We start from the raw sequence: 13,670 nt of genomic DNA on the forward strand, positions 1-13,670 counted from the left end.
TTGTGGTGGATACTTGTGATGATTGATGGGAAAGTAGCCTTTTGTTGAATAAAAATGACGTCATTTCCGAACTTAATCTTTGCCACCTACGCAACAGTTAATCAAATTCAGACAAAAGGACTGCGATTAAGATTCTTTTATCGATCAGCTTCCCACCGAATTCGCCTACTGTATTTATTGACAGGGGAAAGTTCAATGGCTATTTACTAACTTTTATTTCCTATTTGAGATAAACTGATAAAAGAAGAAACATTTTATGAAATATGCTTGCGTAAAGAATTTTGGCCTTCGACAATAAACGCAGTAGGAAAAAAGAAAGAGGGGGCAGTAGGGAATTGTTGTAATTTGTTATTCAATTGACTTATAAATTATAGCTTTTATTACTCAATTAGGTTATAAATTATAGTTCATACATTCATTTGGAATAAAGTAATTGTATTTATTTTGGAATTTTAATAATTTGTAATTCAATTTACTCTAAAATAATACATATATATAGGAAGAGAACATTAGGATCTGAAATCTTGTAAGCTTTGAATTACAACGCATTTATATTTATTTATAACAAAAATAGCCGAACTCTGCTGTAAGGGACTCTACAGAGGGAAAGTTTACTATGCTGTATGTGGTGGTTTGCTATTATGCATTGAGATAAAGTTTAAAATAAATAAATAAATAGAATAATTAAATCACATCACAAAATAATATAAAAAATTATTGTTGAACCAAAATAAATAAATATATATACATATTAATAAATACACTATAAATAATATATATTCAACGGCAATATCACAAAATAATTTTAAAATGAGCATATCTTTAGAATTTCCGATACACAGACTCGCCCGCTGGAGATAAAAATGCCCCCCCCCCCCGTATATTGCTGCCATTTGAAATCGTTGAGTCTGTTAATGAAAAATTCGTTAAAGTATTACAAAAGATGAAATCGATAATTAAAACAAATTCCAAGTTCCAAATTAGGGTTTCCAGATGCCCGTATTCGGTGGAGGATTGCATTATTCAAAATTTGATGTCTCTAGGTACCGCTGTTTTATCGCAATACGAGAAAAATACACACATTTATGCAGATTCTTCATTATTAAATATAATACAGGGCGATAATATTTGGTGGCAACAATTTGAAAAGTGAAACAACGCTTGTAGTGAATTGATGCAAAATGACGAAACGAAATTAATAGTCGTTCTGGGCAAACTGTCCCTTTGGACTTAAAAAGAGCACAGCATTGTCATATTTCTTAGAAGAAATAGTGAAATAACACTAATTTTAAAAAGTATATATATTAAGGATTAGTTACAATTATTATTACGCGCGCAATTTTCCAAATTTCTTTTTCATTGCTTTTCAGTTTCAACCTTTGTTAATAATTTTACAGTATAAATTATTTAGCATAAATATAATGGATTTGGATTTGGATTATTCAATTATGGCAAAGCACACGAGGGCTATCTGCCTAAAGGGAGGGATGCCTTCGTGGAGGACTTTCTAAGGGAAACTGGCTGGTATACACATAAATATAATGATCATCCCTCCAATAACACATCTCTATCTGAAATCACATTTATAATTAGCCTTTCCCTAGATGGCTGCAGATTCTGGCCTCTTTGTATGATGAACCATTTAAAAATCTTCAATATCTTAATGCTTCTACCAACCGTTCAATTACATTTTTCTTAACAGCTCATGGTCCATTTAGAGAATACCTTCATAGATTCGGACTTCACCATACAAATCTCTGTACCTGTGGGAATGAAGGGACATTATCTCTTTCACTTCAACCTTACTAAAGATTATCACCTTAAAGCATGCAATTTAACTTCTGCTCAGATATGGTTTCAGCAGTTATTAAAAAGTAATATTCTAAAAAATCATCTTCAAAATATAATAAATTATATCTCCGCAAACATTGATAATCTTAAAGGAACTTGAAATCATATTATTCTATGTTCATTTACCTTACATAATATTCTATCCGTTTTGCTACCTCAGATTAATTACTTACTTTTTAAAAATACATTGCTATGCTTTCACTCAAGATTTATTTAAGTACATCTTCATGATCTCTCAAGTTCAATCAAGAATTTAAGAATATTTTCTAACTCCATCTCCTTAATACATTAATCTTAAATATATTAATAAAGTCTCAAGATTATTAGTTAAGACTTTTACTCAAGAATGACTCTCTATCAAGAATTTCCAAGAACTTTTCCTTCAAGTCATCCTAATTCATACAAATACTATTTCTCATCAACTTTTATTCAATTACTGCTCTTCACTCTCCATAATCAAAAACTATACTCTTATCAAAATTTGTAATGATCTTCTTAAGTATTTATGTTTCATTTACTTATTATTTAGGTATTATATATTTAAATATTTAATTTTTTTTTAAATTTTTATTATACAATTCTCAAAATTCTAATACTATATTGATTTCATACATAACAACATTGTATTTAGGCTTTTATGTAATTCTAAATTTTTTATTTGTATTTATTGTATCTATTTACGTATTTATATATTAATTTAATTTTTATTATGTAATTATCAAAATTTGAAAATTTTATTGTATTTTATAACAACTATAACAACAAAGTTGGTAGATGATTCCGTCAGTTGAGCATAAAAGCCAAATATCTTAAAGACGGTGCAGCTGCTCATCTGATGATAAATATCTCGATGCTAAATTTTGAAACTTTTTTCCGTATCCCCCCCCCCCGCATGCTAAGAAGTTATTGTCTCGATTTTTGCACAGGTTAGCAGTTGCATCTGGATGAGCTGTAGTCCCAGTAGATATTAATTTGACTATATCCATTTTGTAATTTTTGAATAACATTTATCTTCAATACGGAATGCTGTACGTTTACCGTTAAGCATACGGAGGAATTTTTGACATCGAAAATTTCCTCAGTTCCGAGTAAAGAGACTTAGTAAATGTATAAATGAAGTTCCACGCCTATGGGAAATTTGAAAAGTTAATATGATTTCTTCATTAATAGTATTCTAATATCATCTTCATTAGTATGCAATGCTCAGGGAGAATGCATCGAATTTTGAACAGAACAGGTTTGCTTTAGTGGTATTTAAGTCAAATTTTTCAGCACCTTGTAAAAATTATTGAAAACAAAGGATATCGTTTTCTTTTTCATTATATAGAAGGATCGATTAAATATGATCTGTATAATACGATTATTATCATTATCATGATGATCTATTATCATTCTTATCATGATCTATTACTATTATTATGTGATTTATTATTACTCTTCTTAGTATATGATTTCTTACACTATTAAGAAAACTTTACGGATGTTTTTCTACGAATGTTGCTTATCATAATGTAGAAAACAGGAGACAAATTTTTTAGTCTTTCATTCTTTCTTAACTTTTGAGCATACGTATGACAAGCACCTCTCCTCATGAAGCACCTCTTCCCTTTTATTTTTTTACCTCACAGAGAAAAACAGATTAAGAACACTTTAAACACTTTTAGCGGGGAAATAATTAATTTTTCTTGCGAAGCAACTCAAGCAAGTTTCTTACCATCTTTAAGGAAGGTTTTCCAGAAAACAGTAGGTAAACAATTCTTACGAGAAAACCACCCTTTACCCAAATCTCAAAACCGACTTATATCTTCGGTCTAAGTAAATACAACTCCACCACATTTCTTTGTTTATTTAGTAGATTACAGCAGCAAATCGCGTTAGAGCTATCGAATTACGCTTGCTTAAACCAAGTTTTGGTTAACGAAAATCAAATACAAACGTCTCTCCACGTTACAACACGCAGCTTATGTGCCCGGTTGCATAAAATAGTGGGGAAAAAAATGAAAAAAGTTTAAAAATCTGAAAGTTTTCAAATTTTATATTGCTCTCAAAGGGGGAGTTTTTTTTTTAAAACGTTTTGTGTGTTACTTTTATTTATTAAATATCCTGTTCTTCGCACTTAAACCACAAAATTCAATTCAACAGAAATATCGCAAAATAATTTTGTAGAGACATTAGGCATTTTTGGAAGCAAGAGAGATTGAAAAATTAGCAACGCCTTCGCCGGGAATCGAGCCACGGACCTCTGGATACCGACCCAGCGTGCAGAACCACTAAACCACGAAGGCACACCAGGAAGGCGGGAGAAATACCTTATATACTCCCCCTTTTAAACGGCGACTGGAGTATTTTACAGAACTCAGTCGCCAAATCCTGGGTGAGGAGAGTCATCATCCACAACTCTTTTAGTTCGGGCGCCACTGTAGAGACATTAGGCATTTTTTTGGAGGCTGGCAAGATGAAAAATGAGCAACGCCTTCGTCGGGAATCGAACTACGGACCTCTGGATACCGGCCCAGCGTGCAGAACCACTATACCCCGAAGGCACGCTAGGAAGGCGGGAGAAATACCTTATAATTTTAAAATGAGTATATCTTTAGAATTTCCGATACACAGTCTCGCACGCTGGAGATAAAAATGTTTTTTTCTGTACAACTCGCTTTGAAATCTTTGAGTTTGTTAATTAAAAATTCGTTAAAGTTTTACTGGGCTTCCAGATGCCCATACTCGAATGGAGGACTACGTTATTCAAAATTTGATGTCTGGCACCATTGTTTCGACACATTGTGAGAAACATACATACATTCATTATTTAATTACTTTAATGCAGAGCTCTAATATTTGGTGGCAGCAATTTGAAAAGTGAAACGCCGTTTTATACTGATATTACGCAAAATACCAAAACGAAATTAATAGCCCTTCTGGGAAATTGCCCCTTTGGATTAAAAAATAAAATTCAAAATGCACATGTTTAGGTGGAGGACTACATGTGTTTAAAATTGGAATGTGGCGCCAGATCTCGTCGTTTTTCCACAGTGCGAGGGAGAAACATACATATATACACATTATTCAATACTTAATAATATATATACTGTATATATACAAATTATCTCTGTTGCTATTATTAACGAAAACAAACTAAACTACAAGTAGATTATATTTTATGAGTAAAATTATAATGAATGAGAATTTTTTTAAATTTTCACATAAAATAGACAGAATACAGATGCATTGTCAATGGTTTTTTTAACATTTACTTTTCTGAGAAATGCAATTCACCGGGAGATAGTACTCAATTGTAAGATTACTAAATTTGACTTTTACGTTTCATTTACCGTTAACGCAACAAAAAATAAATAGTAACTTTTGAATAATTAAATATTTTTCCACAGATATATGAAAAATGTTTTCCGTATTTCTAGATATATTCATTATCATCCAAATCTTAGAGCTTGAATCCAACTCAAAATGACAGATAAGTTATTTAATTTTACTGACAAACGCAATCCTTAAAATTTATCCAGTTATCCAGTTATTTGGAAATAGAAAAATCATTATTAAATTTATAAAAAGTGAAAAGAAATCACTTTTAAAATTAACTTAAATTGCGCTGTTTAGATCTTATTTGTGTTACGGAAAAGCAAATATATTTTAATAAAATTTATCAAAGTAAGTAATAAGCCGGTTTATTTAGGTTTATTTTCGCAATATGTTTTAATACGAGAGAATTAATTTTTTATTTTCTTGTACTGTTATAAATCAAATTTCTTAAATTTTAAGTGCTTCAAAGCTTACGGTCCGATACAGATTCGCGCGCTGGAGATAAAAATGATTTTTTTTTTTTTTTTTTTTTCCCGTACAGTGTTGCCATTGCTCGCTTTGAAATCGTTTAGTTTTTAATTATAAATTCGTTGAAGTGTTACAAAATCTGAAATCGATAATAAAAAAAATTTCAAATTAAAATTAGCGCTTCCACATTTCATATTCTACGTTATTAATTATGCCCATATTCTACTACGTTCAAGATTACGCTATTCAAATTTTGATGGCTCTAGGTACCGTCGCTTTATCACAATGCGATAAAAATACATACATTTATGCATATTGTTCATTATTTAATTTCTTTAAATATAAGAAAGTTCGATAATATATGGTGGCAACGATTTGAAAGGTGATACAGCCTTTTCAAGTTTTTGACGCAAAATGCCAAAACGAAATTAGCAACTGCCTTCGCAATTAATAGTCCTTCGGGGAGAATAGCCCCTTTAGACTAAAAATGTTATATCTTCGGTCTAAGTAAATACAACTCCACCACAATTTCCAATAATTTATTACTGATTAGTATCCAGACTCGTAATATGACACTATCCGGACTCATTAAAACTATTATATATTTCTGTTTGTTATAATACTTAATTACTTTAAACAGTTAATAAATCGAAAAAGCAACAATCCTTCCCACGCCGGGAATTGAACCCGGGCCTCCTGGGTAAGAGCCAGATATCCTAGCCACTAGACCACGTAGGACTCGGGAAAAGATTCCTTGACGTAGTTCTTATTAGATAAGGCACTGCTTTGTTATCTAACGCATAAAAATTCCGCAAGTTGCCCACGTATAACAGAAATAGTAAAGTAGAGATACTCTAAAACTTTAATCATATAGTAAAGAGATCAGTAAAAAAAGCCGGATCTATCGGTATTGTGGACATGCATTTGCATGGAATGGCAGGACTTTTGAGGGCTTAAAAAGTATGAAATTCAAGCATTTAACAAAAGTTATATTATAAGAAAAGTCATTCACTCCTTTATCGTTGAACCCACTCTTTAGATATCGTTCAGTATATTTTTCCACACTATAAAAAATGTCATTATTAGTCCAAAGGGGCGGCAGATTAGAAGGGCTATTAGTTGCGAAACAGCATTTTGCGTTGTTTCACTATAAATATCCGTTTCACTTTTAAAATTATAGCCACCAAAAATAAGCGCCCTGTATCATATTTCAAGAAATTAAATAATTAAAAAATCTGCATGTATGTATGTTTCTCGTATTGTGAAAAACGACGTTTTTTCTAGAGCCATCCAATTTTGAACAACGTAAGCCTCCACTCAAAAATGGGCACGTGGACGCACGAATTTCAAATTTGTTTTATTATCTAGTTCATATTTTGTAAAACTTTAACGAATTTTTGAAAAACAAACTCAACAATTTCAAAGCGAGCAATGACAACAAACACGGTACAGAGAAAAACATTTTTAACTTCAGCGCGCGAGATTTTCTGTCGGAAATTCTAGCGATATGCTGTTTTTAAGTATTTTGTGATGTTGCTTTTGAATTGAATTTTCTGGTTTAAGTGCGAAGAACGTGATTTTTAAGAAATAAATGTAACACACAAAACGTTAAAAAAAAAAAAAAAAAAAACCTTTCAGCGTAATATAAAATCTGAAATCTTTCAGAAAACTTCTTCAGAAAAACCAATGTAGCAGTCTTAATCAATTCAGAACATCTAATTACCGAAATGCTCAATGAAGATAGACATTTGAGACCGCTTGCAGCATTTATGCTCGGCTACTTTCCTACCTAATAAATAAATAAATAAATAAAAATCTGAAAGTTTTCCGATTTCACATTACGCCCAAAAGGACTTTTTAACCTTTTGTGTGTTACCTTTACTTACTAAATGTTCTTTGCACTTAAACCATAAATTCAATTCAACAGCAATATTCGAAAATAAATTTAAAATGAGCATATCTTTAGAATTTCCTATACACAGTTCCGCGCACTGGAGATAAAAAAGTTTTTTTTTTTTTTTTTTTTTTTTTTTTTTCCCGTAGAAGAGTATTGCTATTGCTCACTTTCAAATCGTTGAGTTTGTTAATCAAAAATTCGTTAATGTTTTAGAAAATATGAAATCGATAATAAAACAAATTCCAAATTTGGGCAAAACAAGACTTCAGAATGAATAATGAAGTAAATATCAGCAATCCAGAGAATGGAGGTACGCATGTAAAACGCCATTATTTAGCATTTATTTATTGTTTTTAAAATGCTTCCTGTTTAGATTCAAGGTTGTACTATTACTTTTCACAAACTCGCCTTCATTGTTTTATTATTTTGTTTAAATGAGCCAAATCCAAATGCTGCCTTCAGGTTCATTAGGCGATATAAAAATGGTAGAAACTAATATATGAGTGCAAAACATAAGAGTTTTTTTTTTTTTTTTCCATTTGTGTATGTGTGTGTGTGTGCACAATTCAGAGCATTGACATTCAAGCTCGAATCTCGTTTCCACCTGGTAGTATTTCTGTCTCCAAAAAACCAAACGATCATGACCTTAATGTTAATCTTTCATTCGCTGCACGTTTCTATTCAAGACTCAGACCTGACTCGTTCTCTCTTTTCCTTACTACCCTCTCCTTCTCTTCTTTCGCTCTTTCAGTTCTCAAATAGACTGCTGAATCGTCCAAAACCATACCCCGGGCGATCGTCCGAAAGCTGACCCATCAAGCCCTACTTCCGAAACAGCATTTTTCAAGTTGCTTTATTTCGTCATCCTTTGCTCCTTGTGTTTTCTAAATGAAAATATTTAGATCGCTGCCTCAATTGGATCTCAACACACAAACAGAAAAGAGAAATAAGAATTAAAAAAACAATCTGAAATGTTTCAGATTTTAAATTACGTCCAAAGAGGCGTTTTTTTAACGTTTTGTGTGTTACTTTTATTTATTAAATATCATGTTCTTTGCACTTAAACCATAAAATTCAGTTCAACTGCGAAGTCACAAAATAATTTAAAATGAGCATATCTTTAGAATTTCAGATACAGAGTCTCGCGCACTGGAGATAAAAATGTCCCGTCCCGTACAGTGTTGCCCTTCCCGGCTTTGAAATCGTTGAGTTTGTTAATCAAAAATTCGTTAAAGTGTTACAAAATATGAATTCGATAATAAAACAAATTCCAAAGTAGTGTTTCCAGATACCTATATTCGGTAGAAGATTACGTTATTCAAATTTCGATGCCTCTAGGTATCGTTATTTTATCACAATGCGAGAAACATACATACATTTATGCATATTTGTAATTATTTAATTTCTTTAAATATAACACAGGGCTGTAATATTTGGTAGCAACAATTTGAAAGTGAAATGCTGTTTTACAGTGGACGACGCAATATGCCAAAACGAAATTAATAGCTCTTCTGGGGAAATTACCCCTTTGGGCTAATAAATAAAAATAATAAATTATCAGGGTATTTCATGAAATAATTTACTTAATTCGCATTAGTGGTATATTTGCTATGTTGAAAACAATTAGAGATAGCAGTCTCTGTATGAGGCTTTGCCCTAGGCTTTCGAATTTCTTTCCACGCACACGCTCAAGTAATTTACGAAACTACTACAACTCTTTGTTTAATCGTTTATGCACAAGTTCTGACCCTTTAATTGCATGTAAGAATATTTAGGGAAAGCCGAAACGTCGTCTAACCATTTCATGATGAAAAAAAGTTCCAAGAAACAAACATTATGCACAATTACATCAAGAAGGGGGAAGTCGAAGTGGAAAAAGAGACGGATATAATAAACATACAAACGACCCGAAATGACTGTTAGTGACCAGACAAGGCAGGTCGAAAGTAATGAACAATGCAATGACAAACGAATTAAGGATATCGCCATTAAAGAAAATTACAGGTCATAATCTAATGGTAAGCAGATTAGAGATTCGTGATGCATTTGAACGAAATGGCTGTATGTGACATTTTAGAGCCTCGACGGTGTTTATGGGCTAGTGTTATACAAAAATAAACCCCATTTGAAAATATGGTAATGGAATAGTTATGTTTATCACTAGTTATGGTCTAGCGCTCTGCGCAATCCTATGAGAAACAATAGTATGGTGCCATATGCCAGACCTAAAATTTACCGTTATCTCCTTTTTAAGAAAACGTTACAGTGCCTTCTCAAGTCCCTCCCCCTTCATCAATATAATGAAGTTCCAAGTAAGTTGGAAAAGTTGATTCGAAATAAGAACTTAAAGAACGGGTACTCAAAGTCCTTGCTACGTTAAGGCTGTGTTCAGACGGTGGCGTAAAGGGCATAGAGGCGTAAAATACGTAAAATACGGGCATAAAATACGGGAATTCCATTCACACTTGCGAGAACGGGGTGTAAGCCGTGGCCAATGAGAGAAGCTAAATTCGGGCCTGCGTGGATGTGTCTACAACTCTACTGCACTGTGCAGAACGCCGCTTCGTTTTAGCTTCGCTCTGATTGGTTGACGCTTATCCCAAACTCGGCGTAAAGTTGAAAACTTTGAACCCTATGCCACGAGCCCTAAACCAGATTTTGTAACGTTGCACAGACTGGTTGCCTTGGCATCGGAGCTCGGCTTTAACCACTTATGCCCTTTATGCCCTCGTCTGAACGGGGCTTAAGACTCCGTTCAGACGGTGGCATAGATGTCATATGGCATAAAATGCGGGATTTTCGTTCCCACCTGCAAGGCAGGGTCTAAGACGTAGCCAATTAAGCTTCGTTCAGACAACGGTTTTGCCATGATAAAGCTTTGAGGTTTAAGGCATTAAACCATTCACACCTGTTTAGCAGGATTAAAGGCATAACCAATCAGGGAAGGGAAAGTTACACATGCGTAAACGTGTAGCTGACTCAGGAAAAACCGTCGACCGATGTTTGGTTCGCTGTGATTGGTCGGCTGTTATACCAAGTGGTATAAAGTTAAAAGGTAGAACATTTAGGAAAAATCCTGAAGCCAGTTTTACTAACATAGCAAAGTCTGATTGCCTAACAACGAAAAATCGGCTTAGACCACTTATGATTTTAAAACCCCCGTTTATACGAAGCTTTAGAGAATCTCAATTTGCGCATGCATGGATTGTGTCTACAGCTTTCCCGCTCTGTTTCCCCGCTCAAAAGGTATCGTGCGTTCCCTCGAATTGGTCGACTCTTATATCAAGTCCGCAGAGAGTTAAAAATTTCGAACTTTATGCCAAAATCCCTAAACCAGGTTGGTTTTGTGACGTAGCAAGGTCTGCTTACCTAGTAACGAAGTTCGGCCGATCCGATCCAAATAATTATTGCTGGCATATCGCGCGATGTTTCTAGCTCGTAAAGGGTCGCCAAAAGGGCACGTGACTTATATCTGACGTAGCAATATCTGACATAGCAATTAGGAGATCTAAGGTGTGGAACGAAGCTCGACTTAAACCAGTTGTGACATTTATACCACCGTCTGAGGCTCCGTTCAAAACCAAACGTTCAGAGCGTCACAAAACCTGGTTTAGGGAGTCGACCACTCCGAGCAAACGTGCGAATCTAATTGAATAGGAAAATAGAGAGGGAAAGCTGTAGGCACAATCCACGCATGCGCAAATTTAGATTCTATAACTGGCTACGGCTTAGACCCTATTCTGCAGATGTGAACGGGACTTCCGCATTTTATGCCTTATGACTATGCCTCTAGGAAATTTATACCACCGTCTGAACGATGCCTTACGGTTTCGCCAGTGATTCATATAGTTTTTAACGACGTATAGTTCAAGTATTTTCACACTTCATATACAAAATTTGTGGAAGTTTTAAGATAAAAAGATATTCACATATAGCATATATGTGACAGCCTTACTTTCGCCTAGCTGCATAGCAGATTTCACTGAAAATACCAGAGGGATAAAATCGAAGGGTCTTGGATGCCTTAGAGCTGCGTAGATTCACATAAAGACATAACGAAGAAAACATTTTCAGACATGGCGTAAATAACAAGATACAATTTTCTTCCTTGATAACTTGTAGTTATCAAGGAAGATCACAAAATCAACTTACACATACATCACAATGGCTGCAATATTCCTCCCCACAGGTTTTCGTATCACACCATATTTTTTAGACACTGGACGACACAGAGAACAGCGATGCACAGCACATCTTAGCGCAGCGAGAGGAAGTCACAATTCCGCAAGATGTATTTATAGAGAATATATGAAACAGAACATATGAAAGAAAACTACAAATTTTAATTTAGAAATAGTCCTTTTAATTTGGGTATTTCCCCTTCCTGTCTTAAAAATATGAATATAAACTGCGTCATCTGAAAACTATTCCGCTTTATGTCATAGCATTGCAGAATTAATAAGGTATTTGAACGATATCAATCACCGTTCAAACTGAACGATACCAATCACAGTAGAATTTGAACGATATCCAATCATAGTTCAAAATTTAAACAAAGAAATCAGTTTTATAAATACCTGTTTCTGAAATGCGAACTAACATTCTTGCCTTTTTCTTGCTGTACTACGATGAGCTGTAGCATCGCTCTTCGTCCATTGTCTAAAAAAGGTGATATACTAAGAGAAATAGTGGGATGCTTGTCGCATCCATAGTGATATGCAAACCAAAATTTGTGTCCTCTGAATTACTTATCAAGGAATAAAATTTTGTCTTGTTATCTACTCCACGTCTGAAAGTATTTTTTTACCCGTCATTATATCACTTTTCAAATTGTTGCCATCAACTATTATCAACGTGAATTAATTTCAAGAAATTAAACGATGAAAAATCTGCACGAATTGTATTTTTCTTCCACTGGCTAATAACAACTGTATCTAGAGCCATCAAATTCTGAATAACATAGTCCTCCACCCGAATATGAGCACTTCGAACCCGAAATTGGAATTTGTTTTATTGTCTATTTCATATTTTGAAAAATTTCCCGAATTTTTGATTATAAACTTGTAGAAACATTGGATTATTTCGAAGCAGGAGAGATGAAAATGAGCAATGTCCTCGCCGGAACGCGAACTACGGACCTCTCGAATTCCCGACGAGCGTGCTGACCACTACGCTACGAAGGCAAGCTAAAAGGCGGGAGAAATACCTTATATACTTCCCCTTTTAAAGAGCGACTGGGGTCCAATCGCCAAATCCTCGTGGTGAAGAATCATCATTAACCACCTTTTTAATTCGGTTGCCACTGTAAAGACATTCGGATTTTTTGGAAACAGGAAAGATGAAAAATGAATACGCGAATACTCTCGAATACGCGCCGAGCGTGCAGACCACTACACCACGAAGGCATGCTAAGAAAACGGGAGAAATACCTTATAAACTCAAGGATTTTAAACCAAGGAATAACAATACAGTACGGAAAAAAAAAAAAAAAAATATTTGCAGCGTGCGAAACTGTCTATATAACATTCTAAAGGTATGCTGTATTAAAATAATTTATTGTATATTTCCAATTTTGTAAAACCTGAACGAATTTTTCACAAACTCAACGATTTCAAAGCGAGGAATGGCAACACTGTACCGAAAAAAAAAAAAAATTTATCTCCGGCCCACGGGACTGTCTATTGGAATTTCTAAAGATATGTTGTTTTTAAATATTTTTAGCCCAAAGGGGCATTAGCCCAAATGCTCTCGAAACGTGTATGTGTGTGTGTAAATAGAGAAAAAAATTGGAGTTAATACAAAATCATTCTGAAAGCTTTAAGGTTTATACATTTTTTTATTGTATTTTCTTTTTAATTGTCCAGACATTGTGTATAGGAGCGTGAATTTAATTCTTTGCTTCAAGTGAAAAGAAACGTAGGTCGGTACCTTTTTGAAAAATCCATACTTTGCAGTTGTTGTTTATAGAATAAAAACTGAATACGAGGAAAGAGTTTTAAAATGCCAAGATAACAATAATGAAAAAATATTGCTGAAATGGTTCGCCATCGATGATGCTGTGGTCTGTCTTTATCTAGCTCAGGGATTATGCTTTTTCTTGCATCGGTCCCTTTTAAAAGGAGGCCACCAGCGGCCG

At 33.9% G+C, this 13,670-nt stretch overlaps 1 non-coding gene across 1 annotated transcript; it reads right to left on the reverse strand.

Moving 5' to 3' along the window:
• Window positions 1-6,303: 6,303 nt before the first annotated feature.
• Window positions 6,304-6,375, reverse strand: TRNAK-CUU (transfer RNA lysine (anticodon CUU)). The gene has a single exon. It is a non-coding gene; the product is annotated as a tRNA-Lys (tRNA).
• Window positions 6,376-13,670: the final 7,295 nt, after the last annotated feature.

Source organism: Stegodyphus dumicola, chromosome 3, assembly GCF_044657685.1.
Source record: "Stegodyphus dumicola isolate Sdum_Otavi_A_Nest chromosome 3, ASM4465768v1".
NCBI lineage: Eukaryota > Metazoa > Arthropoda > Arachnida > Araneae > Eresidae > Stegodyphus > Stegodyphus dumicola.